Raw genomic sequence first — 23,719 nt, 5'->3', positions numbered from 1 at the left:
ACCAAAGGGGTGCAGGCTGCAGTAAAGGTTAAGAACCACTGCATTAACCAATGGGATTGCAATAGGAATGTTAGGTTTAACAAGTTGATCTGACTGGTCAACTGACAGCCTACTATTTAACCATGGTCAAATATCATCTGATATTCCAGCAACAATGCGCAGATGTAGGTGGTGGCCTAGCTTTTTTATTGCAACACGGTGACATCTGTTAGCAAACTTACCGAAATGTCTTGATTACTCACTTTACTACATGCTAATGCCATCTGCTGGGGAAAAGGTGAACTAACTTAAAGTTGATCATCTTAATGGCTGTAATCTTCCAGAACAAACATTATACATATATCTATTTGTATTCCAGGCCATCATTGTTCATGGTGGTCTACAAAGCGCATCAAACAAGTTAAAAGACATGGTCCCTGGTCCTGGTCAATCTAAACTGCCAAGACAAACCTACAGAAATAAATTCAGAAGGGGGTGGAGACGGGAAAGGAGGGTTCAGTCATTAAACTTTCTCCCCGAACACAAAGACAAAAGATGCACAGCCATCAAACCTGCTCCCTATTAACACCACTATCCTCAACACAAGCAACCTGTTATAGGCCTATGTAAATAAATCCCCACTTCTCTCCCTCAAACACCCCCTCCATCAATTCCCCCACACACTTATCCCCAACAAAACCTTCCTGAGAAATATGGAAAGTTCTATGTTAATGGGGGTTTGTGACATCACATCTTTGTAGAGCCCCTCCCGTTCCTGCTGCTTATGAGTCTGTGTTTGCTGTAGGAAGAAGGAGCGGCCTGCCCCCCTCTCCCTTCCTGTGATCTGGGAGTCTTTAAAGGTTCTGGGAGGGAGGGGACAATATGCCCAAAAACATTTTGACAGGATGGAATCTTCCAATCAGCAGCGCTTAGAAAGACTGAATAGCTACTGGTTGATTAAAATTCAACTGAGACAGAAATCCAGAAGTAGTGAGACATTAACAGTAACATAATAAATTATGCAGAGTTGAGGAAAGCCAAAATAATTTGTATGTTTTTTTTTTTTTAAACACTAGACATGAACATGGAAACACTGTTAAAGCTAAGTGCAAGTTATGTTCTCTTGAGTATGAGACAAAGGTAGATAGAAAGGAGAACGCTCACTTGAGGAATTCTTGTGATGTGTCCAGCTACTGTCAAAAGATTATTACAGGCAAACAGCAAAGAATAGTAAACTGGTCGACATCAAAATTTGTTTTCTTCTATGTACTCTTTTTCTACTTTGTCTTTGACAGTAGTATCATGAAGCCTAGTGTCTTTTGATGAATACAGGGATATAAGTGGCAATGAAAATGATGCCAATTCAATTTCTTCATCTTCAAATAAGAATTTTGTTACTTTATCTGCTTTGGCATCAAAAACTCCTACTCCTGGAAAGTCTTCAGATGTTCATCAAATCATTATCAAGATTTGATGTGTGGACTTGCAAAAGGGTTTGGTGCGCTCCAAATAGAACGCCAGCGCTCTACGCACATCCAAGGTGTGCAAGCTGCGGTGACTCGGGACTGTATGAGGTTTCAGGAAGAACATTGGCAGACAAATGTCCTGGCCCAGATGGAATTGGGACATCACTTTAGGGAGGAACTTGGGGTGCGACCAGAGCTGCACCTTGTCCTTGTGAAATACTGTGTACGATGGCTTAGAGGTGAGGGCCCTCAGTTCGGAAACCCTTCTGGCTGAGTAACGGCAACCAGAAATGCCAGCTTCCTGGAAAGGGAGGAGGAGAGAACAGGTAGCGAGGGGCTCGAAAGGGGGTCCCATGAGTTTAGAAAGGACCAGGTTAAGGTTCCATGGAGGAACTGGGGGGCGGGAGTATGGGAACACCTGCTGAGGGAGTCCGCCAGCTCGTTCCGCACTCCCGGGAGATAGGACGCTTTGAGGTGAATCACATGGGCTATGCAAAGGTCCCAGAGGAGGAGAGTCGCGAGGAACGAGTCCCGCCCTGCTTGTTTCTATAAAACATGGCACTAGTGTTGTCTGTCAGAACTGTCACGCTGTGACCACTCAGAGTGGCATGAAAGGTCTGGCAGGCGAGACGAAGCGCCCTGAGCTGCTTCACTTAGATATGGAGCGACCGCTTTGCTCCGGACCACAAACCCTGCGTCATGAGGTCCCCTAGGTGAGCCCCCCATCTGTGGTCTGACGCGTCCGTCACCAGCATCAGGTGCGGAAGTGGGGCGGCAAAGGGGATGTCTTTGCTAACCACAGGCTGGGACTGCCACAACAGCAGGAAGTCCAGGGGGTCCCTGCCTGGGCGGTACACCCGAGCGAGCCATGCCTGCCAAGTCCCGAGTCTCAGTCTGGCATACCTGACCACGTGCATGCATGCTGCTATATGGCCCAGCAGCCACAGGCAGCACATGGCCATTGTTGGAAACTGGCGCAGGGAAGCCACTACTTGTTGGATAGCCCGGAATTGGGATACCGGAAGGCTTGCCCTGGCCTGCCCCGCATCCAGGACCGCCCCTATGAATTTCACTCTCTGCTTGGGTACGAGTGTGGACTTGGGGACGTTGACCGGGAGCCCCAGCTCGTGGAACAATCTCAGGACCACCTCCACATAGCCTCACACCTCCGCCTTGGATCGGCCCGCCAGGAGCCAGTCGTTGAGGTACGGGAGAACCGCAAACTGATAATGTTCTCGGCTCATGGTCAAGTGTAGGAACCGCCAATGTGCTGGGAAAATGGTGATATGAAAGTACTCATCCTTCATATTGAGGGCGGCATACCAGTCCCCTGGATCCAGGGAAGGGATGATGGTGCCCAGAGAAACCATGCAGAACCGGGCCTTGACCAGAAACTTGTTGAGCCCGCGCAGGTCTAGGATTTGGCGAAGGCCCCCTTTGGCCTTGGGGATGAGAAAGTACCAGGAGTAGAACCCTTTTCCCCTTAGGCCGTGAGGCACCGCCTCTACTGCCCCCGCCTGTAGCAGCGAGCGGACTTCCTCCTCTAGGAGATACTTGTGAGATGGGTCCCTGAAGAGGGACAGGGAAGGGGGTTGGAAGGGAGGCGAACTGCAGCAAGCACCCGTTCCGCACTGTGCGTAAGACCCAATGGTCTGATGTAATGGTGGACCATGCATGGGAGAAACGGGACAGGCTCTTCAGAAAACAAAGGGACAGATCTGGTGGCTGGTCTGGTACACTGTCCTCAAGCGAACCTTCAAAAGCCTGGCTTAGTGCCCGGCTAGGGTTTGTGCTGGCCTTGGCCCGGTGCATTATTGTTATTGTTGCGCCATCGCCTGTTATCCCTGCCTCGCCTATGGTAAGGCTCATGCCTATGGCGAGGCTGGCACTGGCGTTGCGGGGGAGGCTGCGACTTAAAGGGCTTCCTCTGGGTCTCCAGGATGTGCATACCCAGCAACTTGAGCGTAGCCCGCGAGTCCTTGAGGCCATGCAGCCTTGCGTCTGTCTGGTCTGAGAAGAGCCCAGACCCTTTGAAGGGGAGGTCCTGGAGCGTATTCTGGACCTCAGGGGGGCAGGCCTGACTTTCCTGGAGCCACGCCGAGAGCCTCATGATCACCCCTGACATGATTGTTCTAGCTGCCGCGTCTGCTGAATCCATGGAGGCCTGGAGAGAGGTCTTGGCTACTACCTTGCCCTCGTCCACCAGGGCCGTGAACTCCTGTTGGGAACCTTGCGGGAGGTTGTCCTTAAACTTCCCCACCGCTGCCCAGGAGTTGAAATTGTGCCTGTTCAGGATGGTTAGCAATCCTCAACTGAAGACCCCCAGATGAGTACACCTTTCTACCAAAAAGGTCCAGGCGTTTCGCCTCCTTGGCCTTAGGAGCCAGGGCCTGCTGTCCATGGCGTTCCCTTTCGTTCACTGCCGAAAGCACTAGGGAGCATGGACTCAGGTGGCAGAATAGGAACTCATAGCCCTTAGATGGGGCAAAGTATTTACACTCCACTCCTTTAGCCATTGGAGCGCTGGAGGCCGGGATCTGCCATAAAGTCTTATAGTTAGACTGAACAGTCTTAATGAGCGGGAGCGCTATTCTGGATGGCCCTTCAGGGCTCAAAATGTCCACCATGGGGTCCTCCTGCTCAACCGTCTCCTTGGCCTGCAACCCCGAATTTTGGGCAACTCTGCGCAGCAGTTCCTGGTGGGCTCTATGGTCTATTGATGGAGGGCCGGATACCTCTGTACCCGCCACCGGCTCATCGAGGGAAGACGAGGAGGTTAGCTGCTGCTTGACCCTCTCTGGTTGGTCCTCCTGCTCCCCATCTCCCGTGGTAAGGGCCCCCGGCTCAGGCCGGGGTGGGAGTCCATGGGACAGCACCGGGCTCGGTGCTGGACTCTCCGGTCTATGCTGGAGGACTGGATACTGTTGCCTCTGGCACCATCTGGCGTCGGTGCGGGGAGCGGGTCTGCTACACCGAGTAACTTGTCCTGGACAGGGCCCCTTGGTGCTCCTGATAGACCCAGGGGGTCCAGAAGGGCCAATGGCCTGGTGTCCCCCATTGAGGTTGCCAGTTCCCCTGAGGGTCCCTGCTGTCCAGGCCCCGGTGCGGGTAGCTATAGTGGCCGGAGCCGGCACCAGACTGCAGCAGCGCTGATCGCGAAGGCCATGGCGGTGCCAACAATCTGCGCCGGCGGGAGAATGAGTGGCTCCTGGCTGAGCAGGACTGGGAACAGTACTGGTACCCCTGGGACCGGGACCTGGACCGGTGCTGGTGTTCCCTGGACCGGGACCGCCTGCGGGAGACCTCTGGTGAGGGCCGTCTCGACTCCCAGTGCCAGTCTCTGGGCGGTGCCGGAGAGTGGTGTGCCCTTTCTGGTGCTTCTTTGTGTTGACCTGCTGCTGGTGCTGCAACCTCCTTCTGGGCCACTGGCAAGTGCGAGTCTGCGGAGTTGGAGCTTGACCCGGACCAACTCCGGGAGTGGAGCTGGGATGGTGTCTTTGAGCGGCACAACATTGCTGGCTTACCCCTCAACGGTGCCCGAGGCATGGGTGCTCGAGGGTTCTCCCCATGTGGGAGGGGGCTCACTGCCGACAGCTCGATGGGGTCCTTTGCGACATCAAAGGTGTCAAGCATAGAAGGCTGATCTGTTATGCCCTTGAGCCCATCGTCCGCACTGAGTTCACTTAAGTCTGGGCTCGGTGAAGCTTGTACCGCTGGGACTGCCTGTGTCAGCACCGGTATCGTGGCCTTCCAGCTCTTGTCTGTGCCTTGGGAGGCGCCAGCCTCCTGTGTGGGGAATGACCAAGCCTTCCTTTAGGCTGCGCCGGGGACCGAACCAGGGAGGACGATTGGTGCTGGGGCCTAGCCTGGCGCTCCGGGGCTGACAGTTTACAGTGCTTTGCCGGTGCCGGGTCTCCCGATGGCTCTGGGGCATTATGCACCGATGAAGCCTGAGCCGGCGTTGGGTGCTCCGGGCCCAGTGGCTGCAATGCGGCCTCCATCAACAGTTGCTTTAGGCGAAAGTCTTTCCTTGTCCTTGGCTGGAACGCCTTGCAAATCCTACACCTTTCAGCTTGATGTCCGTCCCCCAGGCAACGTAGACACGAGTCGTGGGGGTCACTAACTGGCATAGGTTTGCGGCTCGCGGTGCAAACCTTGAAGCCATGGGCCTGCGGCATGCCCCGTGGCTGGTGCTGGAGGCCTCCAAGCACCTACTCACTTAAGTGTTCACAATCTATATGTAAGCAAACGAATAACAGCTACTCTAAAGGCTAAGGGACTGCTCTTCTATGAGAGAGAGAGAGAGAGAGGTTGTTCCAACGCCGCCACAGACTGTAAGAAGGAACTGGAGGGGGTTGGGCCGGCAGGGGTATATATATGGGGCGCAGTGGTGCCACTCGGGGGGCCTGCCGGGAGCCGCTAAGGGAAAAAGTTTCCGACGCTCGTGCACGCAGCGTGCACACATCTAATGTGGAATGGACGTGAACAAGCACTTGAAAAAGAAAATATAATTAGTGAATTGGGTCCACAGAAGATTATTTTGGTTGTGAACAACAACATGGCTAACATGAACACTACTTGGGGTTTTGCTGATGAGTATCCACAACTTCTGTGTTATGGATATGCTGCCCATATGTAGGGGCAAGGTTGCGGAAGATTGGCGAGGAACTAAGTGGTGGACTGAGTATGTGACTGGATGTAAGCGGAGGACGCAGGCAGTTTCAATGAACTTTGTCCGACAGACCCTGCCAAAAGATATTTATTGTAGCATAGCTCACCATATTTTTGCCTGTAAACGAGTTAGTTTATGTAATAAGCATAAATTATATATGTAAGAATGTAACCAGCTGTTGACCCCATGTATCCCCGAGATAAACGCAGAGAATATAGCACTGCAGAGGACTTTCCCCCCATGGAGTCCTGCCTGGTCAGCTGTCCCAAACAGCCAGAGTCCCCTGTAGGCCCTCCGCGCGTCCTAGGGGCTCCCCGCGCAGTTTACTATTCTTAGGCCTAAGTGTCCTCCTTTCGCTGGTATCTCCCACCCCAGCCCTTGCGGGCACACCATATTATGCAGTTTTTCACTTGCGATGTTGAAGATCTGACAACTTTGCACCACCTGCTACAAGTGAAAAGCGCGGTCAAAATTTTCAAAAGCAACAAGTACCAGCAAACATTTTTCAGCATCAGTTAGTATAGCACTCAATTTCATTCACACTGAGTAGCCTAGTCTTACTTGATGGGCATCTTCTATTAAATGTCTCAAACTTCAAATATGCAAAAAGACTTCATACAGCTGCTCTTGAAGAAGAGGTGGCTGGGTGTGCTCTCTGAGTAGTCTGCACTAACATTTTTGATGATGATGTGTCAAGGTTCCTACCCCACTCTGAACTCTAGGGTACAGATGGGGGGGACCTGCATGAAAAACCCCCTAAGCTTATTTTTACCAGCTTAGGGTAAAACTTCCAAGGTACAAACTATTTTACCTTTTGTCCCTGGACCTTATTGCTGCTACCACCAAGCGTCTAACAAATATAACAGGGAAAGAGCCCACTTGGAAAAGTCTTTCCCCCCAAAATCCCAACAAGCCCTACACCCCCTTTCCTGGGGAAGGCTTGATAAAAAATCCTCACCAATTTGCATAGGTGAACACAGACCCAAACCCTTGGATCTTAAGAACAATGAAAAAGCAATCAGGTTCTTAAAAGAAGAATTTTAATTGAAGAAAAAGAATCACCTCCGTAAAATCATGATGGTAAATACCTTATAAGGTAATCAGATTCAAAACAGAGAATCCCTCTAGGCAAAACCTTAAGTTACAAAAAGACACAAAAACAGGAATATACATTCCATTCAGCACAACTTATTTTATCAGCCATTTAAACAAAACAGAATCTAACGCATATCTAATTAGATTGCTTATTAACCCTTACAGGAGTTCTGACCTGCATTCCTGCTCTGGTTCCGGCAAAAGACAACACAGACAGAGAGAACCCTTTGTTTTCCCCCCTCCAGCTTTGAAAGTATCTTGTCTCCTCAATGTTCGTTTTGGTCAGGTGCCAGTGAGGTTGTCTTAGCTTCTTAACCCTTTACAGGTGAAAGGGTTTTTTCTCTGGCCAGGAGGGATTTAAAGATGTTTACCCTTCCCTTTATATTTATGACATGATGTCTTTTGGATGTGAAAAGACAAATTCATTTAACTGCTTCATACTGTAGTTAAGTCAGACTATGAAAAATAATAGTTCTACACTGTCTGATGCCAAGAACGAGTTTCTCAATGTTAAGAAACCTGTAAGAATACTGAATACAGTCTATTTACAAAAGCAGAAAAGAAAGAAGATAATATCACCAAAAAAAAAAAAAAAAAATCAAGTGATCACTCTCGCACATGCTTCCAGGGCCAAAATCTGACCATGAATCTGATTCAGCTTGTGATCTCACAGTGACTGTTGTACATTTTAAAGGAAGTACAAACAAACAAGCAATGATGATGGAGATAGCAAAATATAAGCAAAAAAAGAAGCCCAGTCAGTTGTAAAACAATGCGAAGTGCAGTCCCAGCAGCTGAACATAAAAACAACATGCTCCATCATGGTGGAAAGGGTTGTGTACTCCTCATGTTCTTGCTACAGTGGCAGATATTCTTTTAACACTTGTGCACTCTATTTCATGTGAGGAACAAAACTGGTTGGTTTGGGGAATCATCATTCAAGAAACAGAAATAGATTGAAGACCTCCACTGCTGGGAAGCTGGTGATCATGTATCAAAATATGATTAAAGAAAGGACAGATGAAAAGTTCATCTGAAGAATATTAAGTTAAGAGGGAGAACGAGTTACTGATGAATTTGATAACAAAGATATAGATGAAACAGTTGATGCTTAATGATGAAAAGATAATGAACAGCATGATTCTTGAAGAGCTAACCTGTTGCTAACCTAGCATAACTGCATTTAAAATTGACTTTTTCCTTTATAGTTGCCATGTTTGTTTTATTTCATTTTTCTTTTGCAATTATGAACCTTATTCAAGATTGAACATTTAAACATTAACCTAAGATTGCTAAAAAAGGTAATAAATTTTTTTTGGTGTGATATTCACCATTTCACATTTCTCTGAATTAAAATAACTAATTGTTTTTTGGACACAGGCATAAGTATCTAAGACTAAACCTACTGCAGACTATAACGTCTTACTCTTGTTCGGTATTGCTGTATTAACTAAGGTCCCAAAATTAGCAGTTGTTACTATTTAAGAATTGCCCAGGTATCAAAGCCTTTAAGAAAGACAGAACAGACAGCTAACAGAATAAAAACCCAAGGTCAAACAGCTAGATTTTTTTCATAATTAAGAAATTAGAGTTGCTGCATCCTTTCACAAAACTGAGACTTCCCTTTTTCCCTGTCTGTGAATAAGTAAATGAATTAAAATATTAATATCAAACACTGATATTATATGTGCCATATACAGTAGTTAAACAGTGTCAACTCCTGCTGTGAATGATAACTGAGCTGTAAGCTGAGCAAAGATCTTGTGATAAGTAATATACAGATTTTCTCCTAGGTGATTATCCAAATCAGTCAATTGACCAGTTCCTGAAACTGAGTAATTAGTAAAGAAAGTGCACATGCTTATGTGTATGTTTTAAAGACTGTCGGAGAGCTATAGTGTCTGTCCTTGTTTTGTAACATGTTTAAATCAAAGATTGCTGTAAAGTAGTTTTAAAACTGAACAAGTTACTGTTATTAACTGGTTTCAGAGTAGCAGCCGTGTTAGTCTGTATCCGCAAAAAGAAAAGGAGTACTTGTGGCACCTTAGAGACTAACCAATTTATTTGAACATAGGCTTTCGTGAGCTACAGCTCACTTCGTCGGATGCATTCAGTGGAAAATACAGTGGAGAGATTTATATACATAGAGAACATGAAACAATGGGTGTTACCATACACACTGTAACGAGAGTGATCACTTAAGGTGAGCTACTACCAGCAGGAGAGCGGTGGGAAAAAAACCATGATAGCTCACCTTAAGTGATCACTCTCTTTCTTGTTACAGTGTGTATGGTAACACCCATTGTTTCATGTTCTCCATGTATATAAATCTCCCCACTGTATTTTCCACTGAATGCATCCGACGAAGTGAGCTGTAGCTCACGAAAGCCTATGCTCAAATAAATTGGTTGGTCTCTAAGGTGCCACAAGTACTCTTTTTTTTTATATTAACTAACATGACAGAGCACTGTATATGTCTATCACAGTATTTCATACTGCCTTTCAAGTTCTAGCTGTATGCAGACATAAAATGAGACCAAATGTGCAAGCTTTTCGAACTGCAGAGTCTGTCATAAATGTAGGAGTTTATGTTAGATAGTTAGTGATCCTAGGGCTAATTTCATTAATTGGAAAAACAGGTAATGTGGACTGGATAGCGTAGATCAGTGTTTCTCAAACAAGGAGTCCGCTGGTCCCACTGATCAACTCCCCCCGTTCCCTTCCAGTACCTCCTGCACACTGGGGAACAGCTGTTCAGCAGCGTGCTGGAGGCACTGGGAGGGCGGGGGAGGAGCGGGGACATGGCAGGCTCGGAGGAGGGTGTGGAATTATGTCTGGGTCCATCGGCCCCACTGATCAACTCCTCTCCCTCCCTCCCAGTGCCTCCTGTGTGTTTCAGAAATGCCTTTTCACTGACTGCCCACCTCGGCAAGCACACTTATCTGACCACCCTCATTGTGTGCAACTGCCCAACCAACTACACACTAGCACTCCTACCAGGAGCAGAGAGGAATTATTGGATCTCCTGGGCTCATGGGGAGAGGAGGTTGTGCAAGCACAATTATGGACTAGATGTAGAAATATGAACATCTATGAGAAGATTACACAGGAGATGTATGCAGAGGGGTACGGCAGGGATCAGCAACAGTGCCATGTGATAGAGAGGGAATTTTGCCAGGAATACCACAAGGTCAGTGAGCGTAATAAGATCTGGTGCTGCCCCACAGACCTGCTGCTTTTACAACAAATTGCATGCCATACTTGGCAGAGACTCCCATGAACACCCTGCAGACCACTGTGGGTACCTCAGAGGAGCCTGTGACAGACACTCCTGATGTGAGCAGCCAATAGGAAGGAGGAGGAGCAGGTGGTGGGGGTTGTTATATGGGAAGGGACTCCAGCCATGCCACAAGCCAGGAGCTGTTTGAGATTCTGCTGCAGTCGAGCCAGTCCTGTCTGGTGAGCATAGATGAGCCTGATGTAGAGGAAGGAAGCTCAGCTAAGTGTGTGCACACACTTTTCCTTAGAATGTTTACATTTAAAAATGGCCCCTAGACCACCCCTAAGTTAAGACAAAGGTATAGACTTTTCACTGTTTACTTGCACAAAAAGAGATAAAAAGGTACAGAGGCAGAGTTGGAATCTGCTTTTCATTCTGCTGTTCGATTATGCAGCCGGGGCCATGCAGTGCACTTTGTTTATGTTAGTAGGGATGTCCCTTTTATTTTCCCGAGAGACCTCAATGAAACTTTCATGGAGATACTCTGCAATCCTCTCCCAAAGGTTTCTGGGGATTGCAGCACTTTTTCTTCTTCTGCTGTAGGACACTTTCCCATACCACTCAGTCATGAGTTTAGTTGGCACCACTGCAGCATATGGGCTACAGGCACAGGCAGCTTCAGGACTCCAGCAGCAGCTGTGTTCTCTGTGCCTTTGCGAACCTCAGGAGTGAGATATCAACTAAAACCACTGCTCCCTGTGGAAAACAGTGCCAGTAATCAGTCACTGCCCTATACTCATGGAACAGGGCCTGAAGTTTTATAGCTTCATGCAACAGAAAATCCTTCCTACCGCTCACCCTTTGCTCTGCCATACTTCCTGGGGCTGGAGAGCATTGCAGTGCTGAGGGAGTCCAAAGCTGAAGTGTCAATAAGCATTTCTTATTAAAAGTGTTTATGGGAATAAGGGAAGGGATATTTTAAAGTTATCTATCCCTTTCCATGGTGATTGTTAATCCAATGGTACATATGTCTGTTATTAATCAGCAGCTTCTGGCATGGCAAATTTGAGGGGTGCCCCATCCATGCCCGCAGAATGCCTCGCACTCATGAGGAGAAAGAAGAGGGCTGGAGAGGACACGTTCAGCAAAATTACACAAACTACTGCTGCACTGGACTGTGAACAAAGGGCTTGGAAGGCCGACATGACTGACAGCATGGAGAAAGAGGACAGGAAAAAGGCCCAGGAGTCCCAGCATGACAAGGGGATGGAAACGCACCTGCACATAATGGGTCTTCTCCAGCAGCAAACCAAATGCTGCAGACCATGGTTGACCTACAAGTCCCAAAATTCAAGAGTCCCCACCCTTTGCTGTCCTTGGAAAACTCTATGGTGGCCACTCCCTACACCTCCCCGTCCCACAACATACCATATCCCGTCACAGGCGAATCCTTACCCCTACACCACTCTATGCCAGGGGACAGCAAGGAAAACCTCAACTTCACATAACCTGACCTGTGAGAACCACACAATTGGTGTATGTCTAGCAACAATCAACTACATTTGTGCACTTAAATAGACAAATGTTTACTCCCTAATTTTAAATGTTCACCCTTTTAATCTAGGTTAACAGTTTGTATATCATTGCCACCCCCATATTGATTTTCTGCACCGTTTTTCCCCCCACTCAATGCAGTTCTAATTTTTGGAGAATTGAATTTTCTGTTGGTTCACAACAAATATTTCAGAGTGCCTAGCAGCAGACAAAGCAAACAGTATATGAAAGATACAAACCAAACACCACATAAAATTAATAGATTCAGGAAAAACCTGGACACTTATAAATGCACATCAAACACGACAATTCTTAGCAGCACCCAAAGCTCCAGGCCCAGTGAACACTCCAGCACAGAGTACTACTGTGACTAACTGTTGAAGTGCTCTTTCAAAGCCTCCCTCAAATGCATAGTTCCACGCTGGGCTCTTATAATAGCTTTGGCATCTAGCTGTTCAAGGCCAGGAGACATGCTCCACTTCCACCCGGGTGGCAGCTTTTCCTCCTTTACCTCACATATATTATGCAGGATGTGACAGACAGCTATAACCACAGCAATATTTTTCTCACTGAGATCCAATCTAGTGAGTAAACTCCACCAGTGTTCCTTCAATCTAGAAAAAGCACATTCAATGTCATTGTACACCTGTTGAGGTGGAAACTGAATCTTCCCTGGTGCTGTCAAGGTGGCCAGCGTATGGCTTCATGAGCTAGGGGAATAAGGGGTAAGCTGGGTCTCCCAGAATCACTTCTGGCATTCCAATATTCGCAATGGTAATCCACCAGCTGGGAAAGAATGTTCCTGCTTGTAGCTTTCTGAAGAGTCCTGTGTTCTTAAAGATGTGAGGGTCATCCAGCTTCCCTGACCAAACCACATTGATAGGGACGCAATATTGGTTATCCATCAAGACTTGCATAACCATAGAAAAGTAGCCCTTTCTGTTGATGTACTCAGTAGCAAGGCAAAATAGGGATATGCTTGCCATTTATTGTCCCATTGAGGTTTGGGAACCCCATTGCTGCAAATCCATCCATTATGTCCTTCTGCACGCTGCCGAGAGGCACAGTCCTACATAGCAGATGATTAATGGTCCTAAACACTTGCATAACAATGGCTCCTACTGTGAATTTTCTAACTCCAAAATTATTTTACACTGCCTAATGGCAATCTGGCATTGCAAGGCTAGAGTGCAAACTCACTCATTTCTCCACTGTCAATGCAGCTCTCGTTCTGGTGCCCCTGCACCGGGGGGCTACAGTGAGCTCAGCACACAGATCCAGGAATGCAGCCTCTCTCATCCCAAAGTTCTGCAGCTTCTGCTGGTTGTTCAAATCCTACATTACAATGCCATCTCGCCAATCAGTGCTCATTTCTCGTGCTCAGAACTGGAGCTCCATCTGAAGCTGCTCTGTGAATGCCACCCAACAAACTTGAATTTCCCTCAATCTGTTGGGGACATGATGATTTCTTCAACCTTTGCTGAGATACTCCTCTGGGTCTGCAAATGCAGCAAAATTGTGCATCCTGTATTTGCAATGTTCATTCATGAGATAATGCAGAGCTCCGCGGACTCCATGCTTCTGTCAAAGACAGCAGGCACCAAAAAGTGCCAAGCAGGCTGGTAAGATATTTTCTAAAAGGCACAAAAAAAATTGGTTTTGGATGGAGAAAGTTGCATGCTGGGACCTTGATCACTAGGTCCCAGAGATACCTGGGCTAGCCTTTGTATCCCACAAAACATGAAAATTTCCCGAAAGACAACACACAATATGGTGGTGTGACACACTGGTATACTTACTCTGACTGCACTGCACTTAACAACAACAAAAGCACTCATGGTGAGTATGTGTTACAACAATGCAAGCAGCTAAGTGTGCATGCGCCTGAGTGATTTATGTGGCTGTATGCCAACATAGCTTGCGTTGACCACAGTTTGTATTGCAGACATGGCCTTATTAAAAAAATCTAAAAAGAGTCATCTTCTCAAGATAGTAATTGAGTATAAATGTTATTTTCTATTGAGGTTATGTAATTTAATTCTGAAAACCTGAATGGCTAAAACTAGAAATTTTTTTATAACCAATTATAGTCCAAATACTATTTTTGTCTTCTCATAACTTCTATTATTATTTGCAGTTAAGGATAGTTAATAAAACTTTATAAAACTAAATTTAGCTTTCACGCCCCTTTTATATAGTTATGCAACTGAAACTAAAAACCTTAAGAGAGGTGGTACAGGTAATCAGTTACTTAAATAAGGTTAATTCTACATCTTATCTTTCTTACACTGTTCTAAAAAATTAGTGCTTTAAAATATACATGACTTTTTTCACATTTCACAGTATTTGACCAATATTTGACTGTCATTTGACTATTACTGTAGTCAAATGTCCAACCCTAAAATGGTTTCCTGCCTTCAAGTCAGGTTCAAAGAGAACTCTCTCTCTACTACTGAAGACTAGTCTACACTAGAAGTGCTACAGAAGCTGCATCCCTGTGGTGGCTCTGGTGAAGAAGCTGTAAGCCGACAAGAGAGCTTTTCTGCCAATTTAATTACTCCACCTCCATAAGAGGCGGCAGCTATGTCAGCAGGAGCAGCTGTCTGACCGACACAGCGCTGTCTACACCGGCGCAGGTCAGTGTTATTTACGTTGCTCAGGGGTAGAGAATATTCACACCTTTGAGCTACATAAATTATACCAAACTAAGTGGTAGTGTAGAGAAGCCCAAAGAGACCACCGTATGGCGCATGCTCCTATTGAAGGCAACATCAGCTGATGCCTGAATATCCAGCTTGTAAAGTTTTAAAAGATGTGAATAGATGTGACCAGATAGCTATTCTAGAGATCTTTTCATATGGTGTATAAAAATCGCTGTGCCCATGAGATTGCTACTGCCCTTTATGCTGGTTACGGGAAAAGGACTGACCTATAGGGCTGGGTGGATTGATTTAAATAAATTTTCACCTTGATTTGCATTTATACTTTTTAGTTTCCTAAAGAAAGGCAGACTCTCATTGGTTGGTAAACATGTTGATCTGTAGCTAAATAGATCCTTAAAACCTAATCTTGTACTACTATTTGCTAACTACGAGGATACATTATATCTATATACTACAGCTGTCAAGCGATTAAAACAATTAATCACAATTAATCATGCAATTAAGAACATTAATAGTTAATTGCACTGTTAACAGAATACCATTTATTTAAATATTTTTGGATGTTTTCTACATTTTCAAATATATTGATGTCAATTATGATACAGAATAAAAAGTGTACACTGCTCACTTTATATTTCGGATTACAAATATTTACACCGAAAAAACCAAAAATAGTATTTTTCAATTCCCCTAATACAAGTACTGTAGTGCAATCTCATGAAAGTTGAACTTATAAACGTAGAATTATGCACAAAAAGTAACTGCAGTCAAAAACAATTCAAAACATTAAAGCCTACAAGTCCACTCAGTCCTATTTCTTGTTCAGCCAATCGCTCAGACAAACAAGTTGTTTACATTTATGGGAGATAATGCTGCCCGCTTTTTGTTTACAATGTCACCAGAAAATGAGAACAGGCATTTGCATGGCACTGTTGTAGCTGGGGTAGCAAGATATCTACATGCCAGATGAGCTAAAGATTCATATGTCCCTTCACACTTCAACCACCATTCCAGAGGACACGCGTCCATCCTGATGATGGTTTCTGCTTGGCAACAATACAAAGCAGTGTGGACCGACACATGTTCATTTTCATCATTTGAGTCAGATGCCACCAGCAGAAGGTTGATTTTCTTTTTTGGTGGTTCGTGTTCTGTAGTTTCCGCATTGGAGTGTTGCTCTTTTAAGACTTCTGAAAGCATACTCCACACCTTATCCTTCTCAGATTTTGGAAGGCACTTCAGATTCTTAAAGCTTGGATTGAGTGCTGTAGCTGTCTTTAGAAATCTCACATTGGTACCTTCTTTGAGTTTTGTCAAATATGCAGCGAAAGTGTTCTTAAACGAACATGTGCTGAGTCATCATCCGAGACTACTATAACATGAAATATTGGCAGAATGCAGGTAAAATAGAGCCGGAGACATACAATTCTCCCCCAAGGAGTTCAGTCACAAATTTAATTAATGCATTATTTTTTAACGAGCATCATCTGTATAAAAGCATATCCTCTAGAATGGTGGCCAAAGCATGAAGGTGCATTTGAATGTTTAGCATATCTGGCATGTAAACACTTTGCAATGCCAGCTACAAAAGTTCCATGAGAATGCCTGTTCTCACTTTCTGGTGACATTGTAAACAAGTGGGCACCACGATCTCCCGTAAATGTAAACAAACTTGTTTGTCTTAATGATTGGCTGAATGATAAATAGGACTGAGTGGATTTTTAGGCTTTAAAGTTTTGCAGTGTTTTGTTTTTGAGTGCAGTTATGCAACAAAAAAATAATTCTACATTTGTAAGTTCAACTTTCATGATAAAGAGATTGCACTACAGTACTTGTATGAGGTGAATTGAAAATACTGTTTCTTTTATCATTTTTACAGTGCATATATTTGTAATACAAAATATAAAGTGAGCAGTGTACACTTTAAAAAATATAGAAAAACCATCCAAAGTATTTAATAAATTTCAATTGGTATTCTATTGTTTAACAATGGGATTAAAACTGCGATCAACCAAGATTAATTTTTTTAATCACATCACGAGTTAACTGCAATTAACCGACAGTCCTACTATACACATTTATTTAAGCAATTATATATCTTAGCAGATTTATGCTGATTCTTAATTTTTACAGTTAGAAATAATGAATGATGCATTTATTTACTAGATAAGGATTCATTTTTTACTCTTGATTTGTGTAAAGCTGCATTTGTATGAAAACTGGAATTCATTTAAAATGCACAGCATTTTAATTTTTATTAGTAAAATAAAACTACCTTACAGGTTTGGATACCTAAGAAAAAAGTAGGTTATCAAAACATGTTTTGCATTTAAAATGGATACATTAAACAAAGGAAGAATTATCTGTAGTTAGTGATTTGAACTGATTGTTTGTGGTCACTTGGTCCTTAAAGATTTTAAAACTAAGACCTTATTGTCTCACATTTTGTTTCTATTTGTATATTGGAAAAAAAATAAAACAAGTTTTTGCTCAATTACCAACTGGATTCTCAAATTTGAATAAGCTAGTCATTGAATTGATGAAGAAACTGAAATAAAGAAAATATGCTCTTTGCACCTGCAGAAGAAGCTAGCGTTGTCAAAGTTGATCTACCACTACAACAAACTTTGATTTCAGATGTTTAATGCTCAACACCATTTCAATGGCGTAACTTTCTTTAAAATTTGACAGTAAATATATACCTCTTGAATGTTTCTTTTTAACTTACATGATATTAATATATTATAGTAAAAAGAAAATTAAATATGATTTTTATCCACCTTGCTTATAGGATTAATGGATGCACCATCTCAACAATCTTGAAATAGGAGATTTGACTTCTTTCCTTTCCCAATGGCAGAAAATAAATACAGCATTAGAACCGATGTGTGATGGAGACAGATACTCAGGGCTCTAAGAAGATCTAACCTTTACCAGAGCTCCTCTCTTGGGTGAGATGGTTTTGGACAAGTGGGGAGCATGATTTCGAGGGCTCTTAAAAACTGTGTTAATTTTTGGGATAAGGGTCAATTTGTTTGGGGAATAAAACCTTATTGTGGAATATGTAGTCCTGTTCTCAATATCAGAGCCCAAGCTCTGACACCCCTTGGGTGGAGGTGATGGTAGACAGGAAGGCCACCTTGATTGACAGGAAATACAAGGATAGCTTTCCGATGGATTCAGAGAGGTTCTAAGTCAGATTAACCAAACTGAGATCCCATAGCGGTGCTCGATGAATCCTAAGAGGATGATAGAGAAAATTTTCTCTGAGGAAATGCTTCATATTCCACTGTAAAGAGATCCTCTTTCTGCCTGTGGAAGAAAATATGCTAGAAAATGCAGCCACTTGATATTTTAACATTGAAGCTGTGAAGCTCTTTATTAGATCCTACTGGAAGAATTCGAAGGTCTGTGATATAGATGGTGACGGAGACATACTATGTTTCTTGCATCACAGCTTGAACTTCTGCCAGGTTCCAGAATTGAAAAAAATAGTGGAAGCTTTTCTAGATACCAGCCGAGTGGAGACCATTTCTTCAAAGTAGCCTCTTGCTTTCATGTGTGACGGCTCAAAAGCCAGGCAGTTATTAGATACTTTGGCTCTGGGTTACAAAATCAGTCCCTGAGAAAACAGATCCTGTCTTAAAGGGTGGACAACAGGGATGGACTCCCCACTGGGATCAGAAACATTTGTCCTAACTCACCCAATACAGAGCCACTAATACTATCTGTGTTTATTCCCTCCTGATCTTCGCCTATTGCTCTTGGATATCACTTTTAGAGAAAAGGAGACACCTCACGGCTTGTTCACGATGCAAATAGATCTCTCTCTGGTACTCCAAATTTCCTCATTAGAAACTGAAAGATTTCTGGAAGGAGAAACAATTTTGCATGATCTAGCTGTTCCCTGCTTCGCCAGTTGGCTGTGATGTATTTCTTTCCTTGAATATGTAGAAATCTGCTGGATTGGAGATTTTGCTTCATTCAGGAAGCATCAGAACGTGGACTACCCTTTGCAAGAATGACCACCCCTTCCCACCCTCCTTATTGACGGAAGCCACTGAACTGGTGATTTCTGTCATGATTACAGGGAGTTGTTCACTCATAGGAGAAAGCCAAGTCAGAGCAAATTGCACAAATTCTAATCAATTTTTATCATTTCCTCTCCTGCAATATTCAAATTCCCTGTATTTAATTAATCTCTGCGTGAGCTCCCTATCCCCAGAGGCTGGCATCTATGTTGGTTTAGAAACTGTAAGAAAATCCCTTCTTGAAACAAGGTGTGCTGAGCCACCATCTTAGAGTGACTATTAGTCTAAGAAACTGGGCTCTCCAGATGGGACAAATTAAGATGTGAAGGAGATAGACTGGACCACTAATGGATCACATGTACAGACTAAAGGTTTTAAGATCCAGATCTGACCTAAAAAATGGGGTGTAAAGCATCTTTCTAGATTGCTTTTACAAAAACTGCAAAAATAATGATTTAAAACTAAAGCATTTTTACTTTATCTGCTCACTTTCCAGCCTCAGCTAACAAGTCATTTCCAGAGCTGTGCTGTCAATAATCCTGGTGCAGGAATAAAGTTGTTGTTACAGAATGTTATGACTAGGATTGGACGAAGATTTTTGAATAAGGCTGGTTACAAATGGATTAGCAAATTAATAATAAAAAAGTCTTGTTGATTTAAGGATATTTCCTTTGTATATTTTGACACTGGTGTATATATTTTGGTGTGGTTTGTGTTTTCCAGATTAACAAGATTTAGGTGGGAAGGCTATGACAGATACAGAGGCAGCAGTGGGAGTGACCCATGTAGTGGAAGACACAAGGAAGATGACTGGATGTGGAAGCTGCGGTATGTACATGATCATGGAGGGGGTACCTGGTAAGACTTTTGTCTGCACAAAATGCTGTCTGATTAGAGCTGATGGAGGAAAAGATCCGAGGTTTGGAGATGCAGGTGGAAAGTTTGGTTGAGTTTAGGAAGGGGTTCGAGCAGATTATGGAGCAAAGACATGAGGTATCTGAAGGGAAAAGCTCAGACTTGCAGATGGAAGCAGGACTGAGGAATTCTGAGCGGAGACTGGGTGAGAAAAGTAGTCGGTGGAAGCATGTGACTAAAAGAACCAGGCAGAGGAAAAGACGGGCTAGTGAAGGAAAAACAGAGCTCAAGAATAGGTTTGCAGAGTTGGAAAATGAAGAAGGGGCTCAGCAGGAAGTCACTGAAGGTGGAAGGGCAAGGAAGAAGAGAAGAGCGATTAGTCCTACAGGAAAAGGGGAAGAGTCAATGGAGACTACACCAAATATGAGCCCCAGGAGGATACAGGATGGGCTGAAGAGGATTACAAGGGAGAATAGGAATGGAAAGAACTTGCAGCCAGAGGGAACAGGGGATAGACTGGAGAATAGCACTGTTACCAAGAAAAGGCAGGTCTATGTGATCGGGGACTCTCTACTGAGAAGAATAGACAGGCCTGTAACCAGAGATGATCCAGAGAATAGAAGGGTGTGCTGTCTTCCAGGTGCTAAGATACGGGATGTAGACCTGAGGTTAAAAAGGATCCTAAAGGCAGCAGGAAAGAATCCCCTAATTAGCCTTCATGTGGGAACAAATTATACAGACAGATTCTCGTTGGAAAGTATTAAGGGAGACTATGCTAGGCTGGGGAAGATGCTTAAGGAAATCGAGGCTCCGGTGATCTTTAGTGGGATTCTGCCTTTTCCTAGAGAAGGGCAACAAAGGTGTGAGAAGATTATGACTATGAACAGATGGCTTAGGCAGTGGTGCTATAAGGAGGGCTTTGGGATGTATGGCCACTGGGAGGCATTCATGGACAGGGGACAGTTCTCTCGGGATGAACTTCATCTGAGTAGAGAAGGAAATAGACTTCTAGGATGGAGGCTGGCAAAACTGATTAAGAGAGCTTTAAACTAGGAATTTGGGAGAGAAGGTTGGGAGATGTCCAGGTAATCTCCATGCTGGATTTTAGCATTGAGGGGGAAGAAAACAAGTAAGAAAGGATACAGCCGTGGGTAGGAGAATGTATATAAGGAGGAAGGGCAGGGTGGATACCAGTCTAATAGGTTATACTGGCTGTAGAATGACTGTGCCTAATATGGTACAGAATGTGAGCGAGGCCAAACAGCAAAAATTAAGATGTTTGTACACCACTGTGAGGAGCCTAAATAACAAAATGGAGGAACTAGAGCTACTGGTGCAGGAAGTGAAACCAGATATTATAGGGATAACAGAAACATGGTGGAATAGAAGTCATGACTGGACTACAGGTATTGAAAGGTATGTGCTGCTTAGGAAAGACAGAAATAAAGGTAAAGGTGATGGAGTAGCATTGTATATCAATGATGAGGTAGAATATAAAGAAATAAGAAGTGATGGAATGGATAAGACAGAGTCCGTCTGGGCAAAAATTACATTGGGGAAGAAAACTACTAGAGCCTCCCCTGGGATAGTGCTTGGGGTGTGCTATAGACCGCCAGGATCTAATTTGGATATGGATAGAGCCCTCTTTAATGAAGTAAATATTAATGGAAACTGCGTGATCATGGGAGACTAACTTCCCAGATATAGACTGGAGGATGAGTGCTAGTAATAATAATAGGGCTCAGATTTTCCTAGAAGCAACAGCTGATGGATTCCTTCATCAAGTAGTGCTGAACTGACTAGAGGGGATGCCATTTTAGATTTGGTTTTGGTGAGTAGTGAGGGCCTCATAGAAGAAATGGTTGTAGGGGACAATCTTGGTTCAAGTGATCATGAGCTAATTCAGTTCAAACTGAACGGAAGGATTAACAAAAATAAATCTGCAACTAAGGTTTTTGATTTCAAAAGGGCTGACTTTCAAAAATTAAGGAAATTAGTTAGGGAAGTGGATTGGACTGAAGAACTTATGGACCTAAAGGCAGAGGAGGCCTGAGATTACTTCAAGTCAAAGCTGCAGAAGCTATCGGAAGCCTGCATCCCAAGAAAGGGGAAAAAATGTATAGGCAGGAGTTGTAGACCAAGCTGGATGAGCAAGCATCTCAGAGAGGTGATTAAGAAAAAGCAGAAAGCATACAGAGAGTGGAAGATGGGAGGGATCAGTAAGGAAAGCTATCTTATTGAGGTCAGAACATGTAGGGATAAAGTGAGACAGGCTAAAAGTCAAATAGAATTGGACCTTACAAAGGGAATTAAAACCAATAGTAAAAGGTTCTATAGCCATATAAATAATAAGAAGACAAAGAAAGAAGAAGTGGGACCGCTAAACACTGAGGATGGAGTGGAGGTCAAGGATAATCTAGGCATGGCCCAATATCTAAACAAATACTTTGCCTCAGTCTTTAATAAGGCTAAAGAGGATCTTAGGGATAATGGTAGCATGACAAATGGGAATGAGGATATGGAGGTAAATATTACCATATCTGAGGTAGAAGCGAAACTCAAACAGCTTAATGGGACTAAATCGGGGGGCCCAGATAATCTTCATCCAAGAATATTAAAGGAATTGGCACCCGAAATTGCAAGTCCATTAGCAAGAATTTTTAATGAATCTGTAAACTCAGGGGTTGTACCGTATGATTGGAGAATTGCTAACATAGTTCCTATTTTTAAGAAAGGAAAAAAAAAAAGTGATACGGGTAACTACAGGCCTGTTAGTTTGATATCTGTAGTATGCAAGATCTTGGAAAAACTTCTGAAGGAGAAAGTAGTTGAGGACATTGACGTCAATAGTACATGGGACAAAATACAACATGGTTTTACAAAAGGTAGATCGTGCCAAACCAACCTGATCTTCTTCTTTGAGAAAGTAACAGATTTTTTAGACAAAGGAAATGCAGTGGATCTAATTTACCTAGATTTCAGTAAGGCGTTTGATACCGTGCCACTTGGGGAATTATTAGTTAAATTGGAAAAGATGGGGCTCAATATGAAAATTGAAAGGTGGATAAGGAATTGGTTAACAGGGAGACTACAGCGGGTCCTACTGAAAGGTGAACTGTCAGGCTGGAGGGAGGTTATCAGTGGAGTTCCTCAGGAATCAGTTTTGGGACCAATCTTTTTATTACTGACCTCGACACAAAAAGTGGGAGTGTGCTAATAAAGTTTGCGGATGATACAAAGCTGGGAGGTATTGCCAATTTAGAGAAGGACCAGGAAATCATCCAGGAAGATTTGGATTACCTTGTAAACTGGAATAATACTAATAGAATGAAATTTAATAGTGAGAAGTGTAAAGTTATGCATTTAGGGATTAACAACAAGAATTTTAGTTATAAGCTGAGGACGCATCAATTAGAAGTAACGGAGGAGGAGAAGGACCTTGGAGTATTGGTTGATCATAGGACGACTATGAGCCGCCAATGTGATATGGCCCTGAAAAAAGCTAATGCGGTCTTGGGATGCATCAGACGAGGTATTTCCAGTAGGGATAAGGAGGTTTTAGTACCGTTATACAAGGCACTGGTGAGACCTCACCTGGAATACTGTGTGCAGTTCTGGTCTCCCATGTTTAAGAAGGATGAATTCAAACTGGAACAGGTACAGAGAAGGGCTACTAGGATGATCCGAGGAATGGAAAACTTGTCTTATGAAAGGAGACTCAAGGAGCTTAGCTTGTTTAGTCTAACGAAAAGAAGGTTGAGGGGAGATGATATTGCTCTCTATAAATATATCCGACGGATAAATACCGGAGAGGGAGAGGAATTATTTCAGCTCAGTACCAATGTGGACACAAGAACAAATGGATATAAACTGGTCATTGGGAAGTTTAGACTTGAAATTAGATGAAGGTTTCTAACCATCAGAGGAGTGAAGTTTTGGAATAGCCTTCCAAGGGAAGCAGTGGGGGCAAAAGACCTATCTGGCTTTAAGATTAAACTCGGTAAGTTTATGGAGGAGATGGTATGATGGGACAACATGATTTTGCATAATTAATTGATCTTTAACTATTCATGGTAAATAGGCCCAATGGCCTGTGATGGGATGTTAGATGGGGTGGAATATGAGTTACTGGCTGGTGAATCTTGCCCATATGATCAGGATTTAGCTGATCGCCATATTTGAGG

The 23,719-nt window shown here is 43.8% G+C and overlaps 1 protein-coding gene across 4 annotated transcripts in view; it reads right to left on the bottom strand.

The window, feature by feature from the left end:
• TXLNG (taxilin gamma) overlaps positions 1–23,719 on the bottom strand; it is a 51,834-nt gene that overhangs the window by 13,726 nt on the left and 14,389 nt on the right. The gene's annotated exons all lie outside the window — the stretch shown is intronic.

This window comes from Lepidochelys olivacea (assembly GCF_965140295.1).
Source record: "Lepidochelys olivacea isolate rLepOli2 genome assembly, chromosome: 1".
Taxonomy (NCBI): domain Eukaryota; kingdom Metazoa; phylum Chordata; order Testudines; family Cheloniidae; genus Lepidochelys; species Lepidochelys olivacea.
Note: the sequence above shows the minus strand (reverse complement) of the source record. Positions and strands in the feature narration are given on the sequence as shown.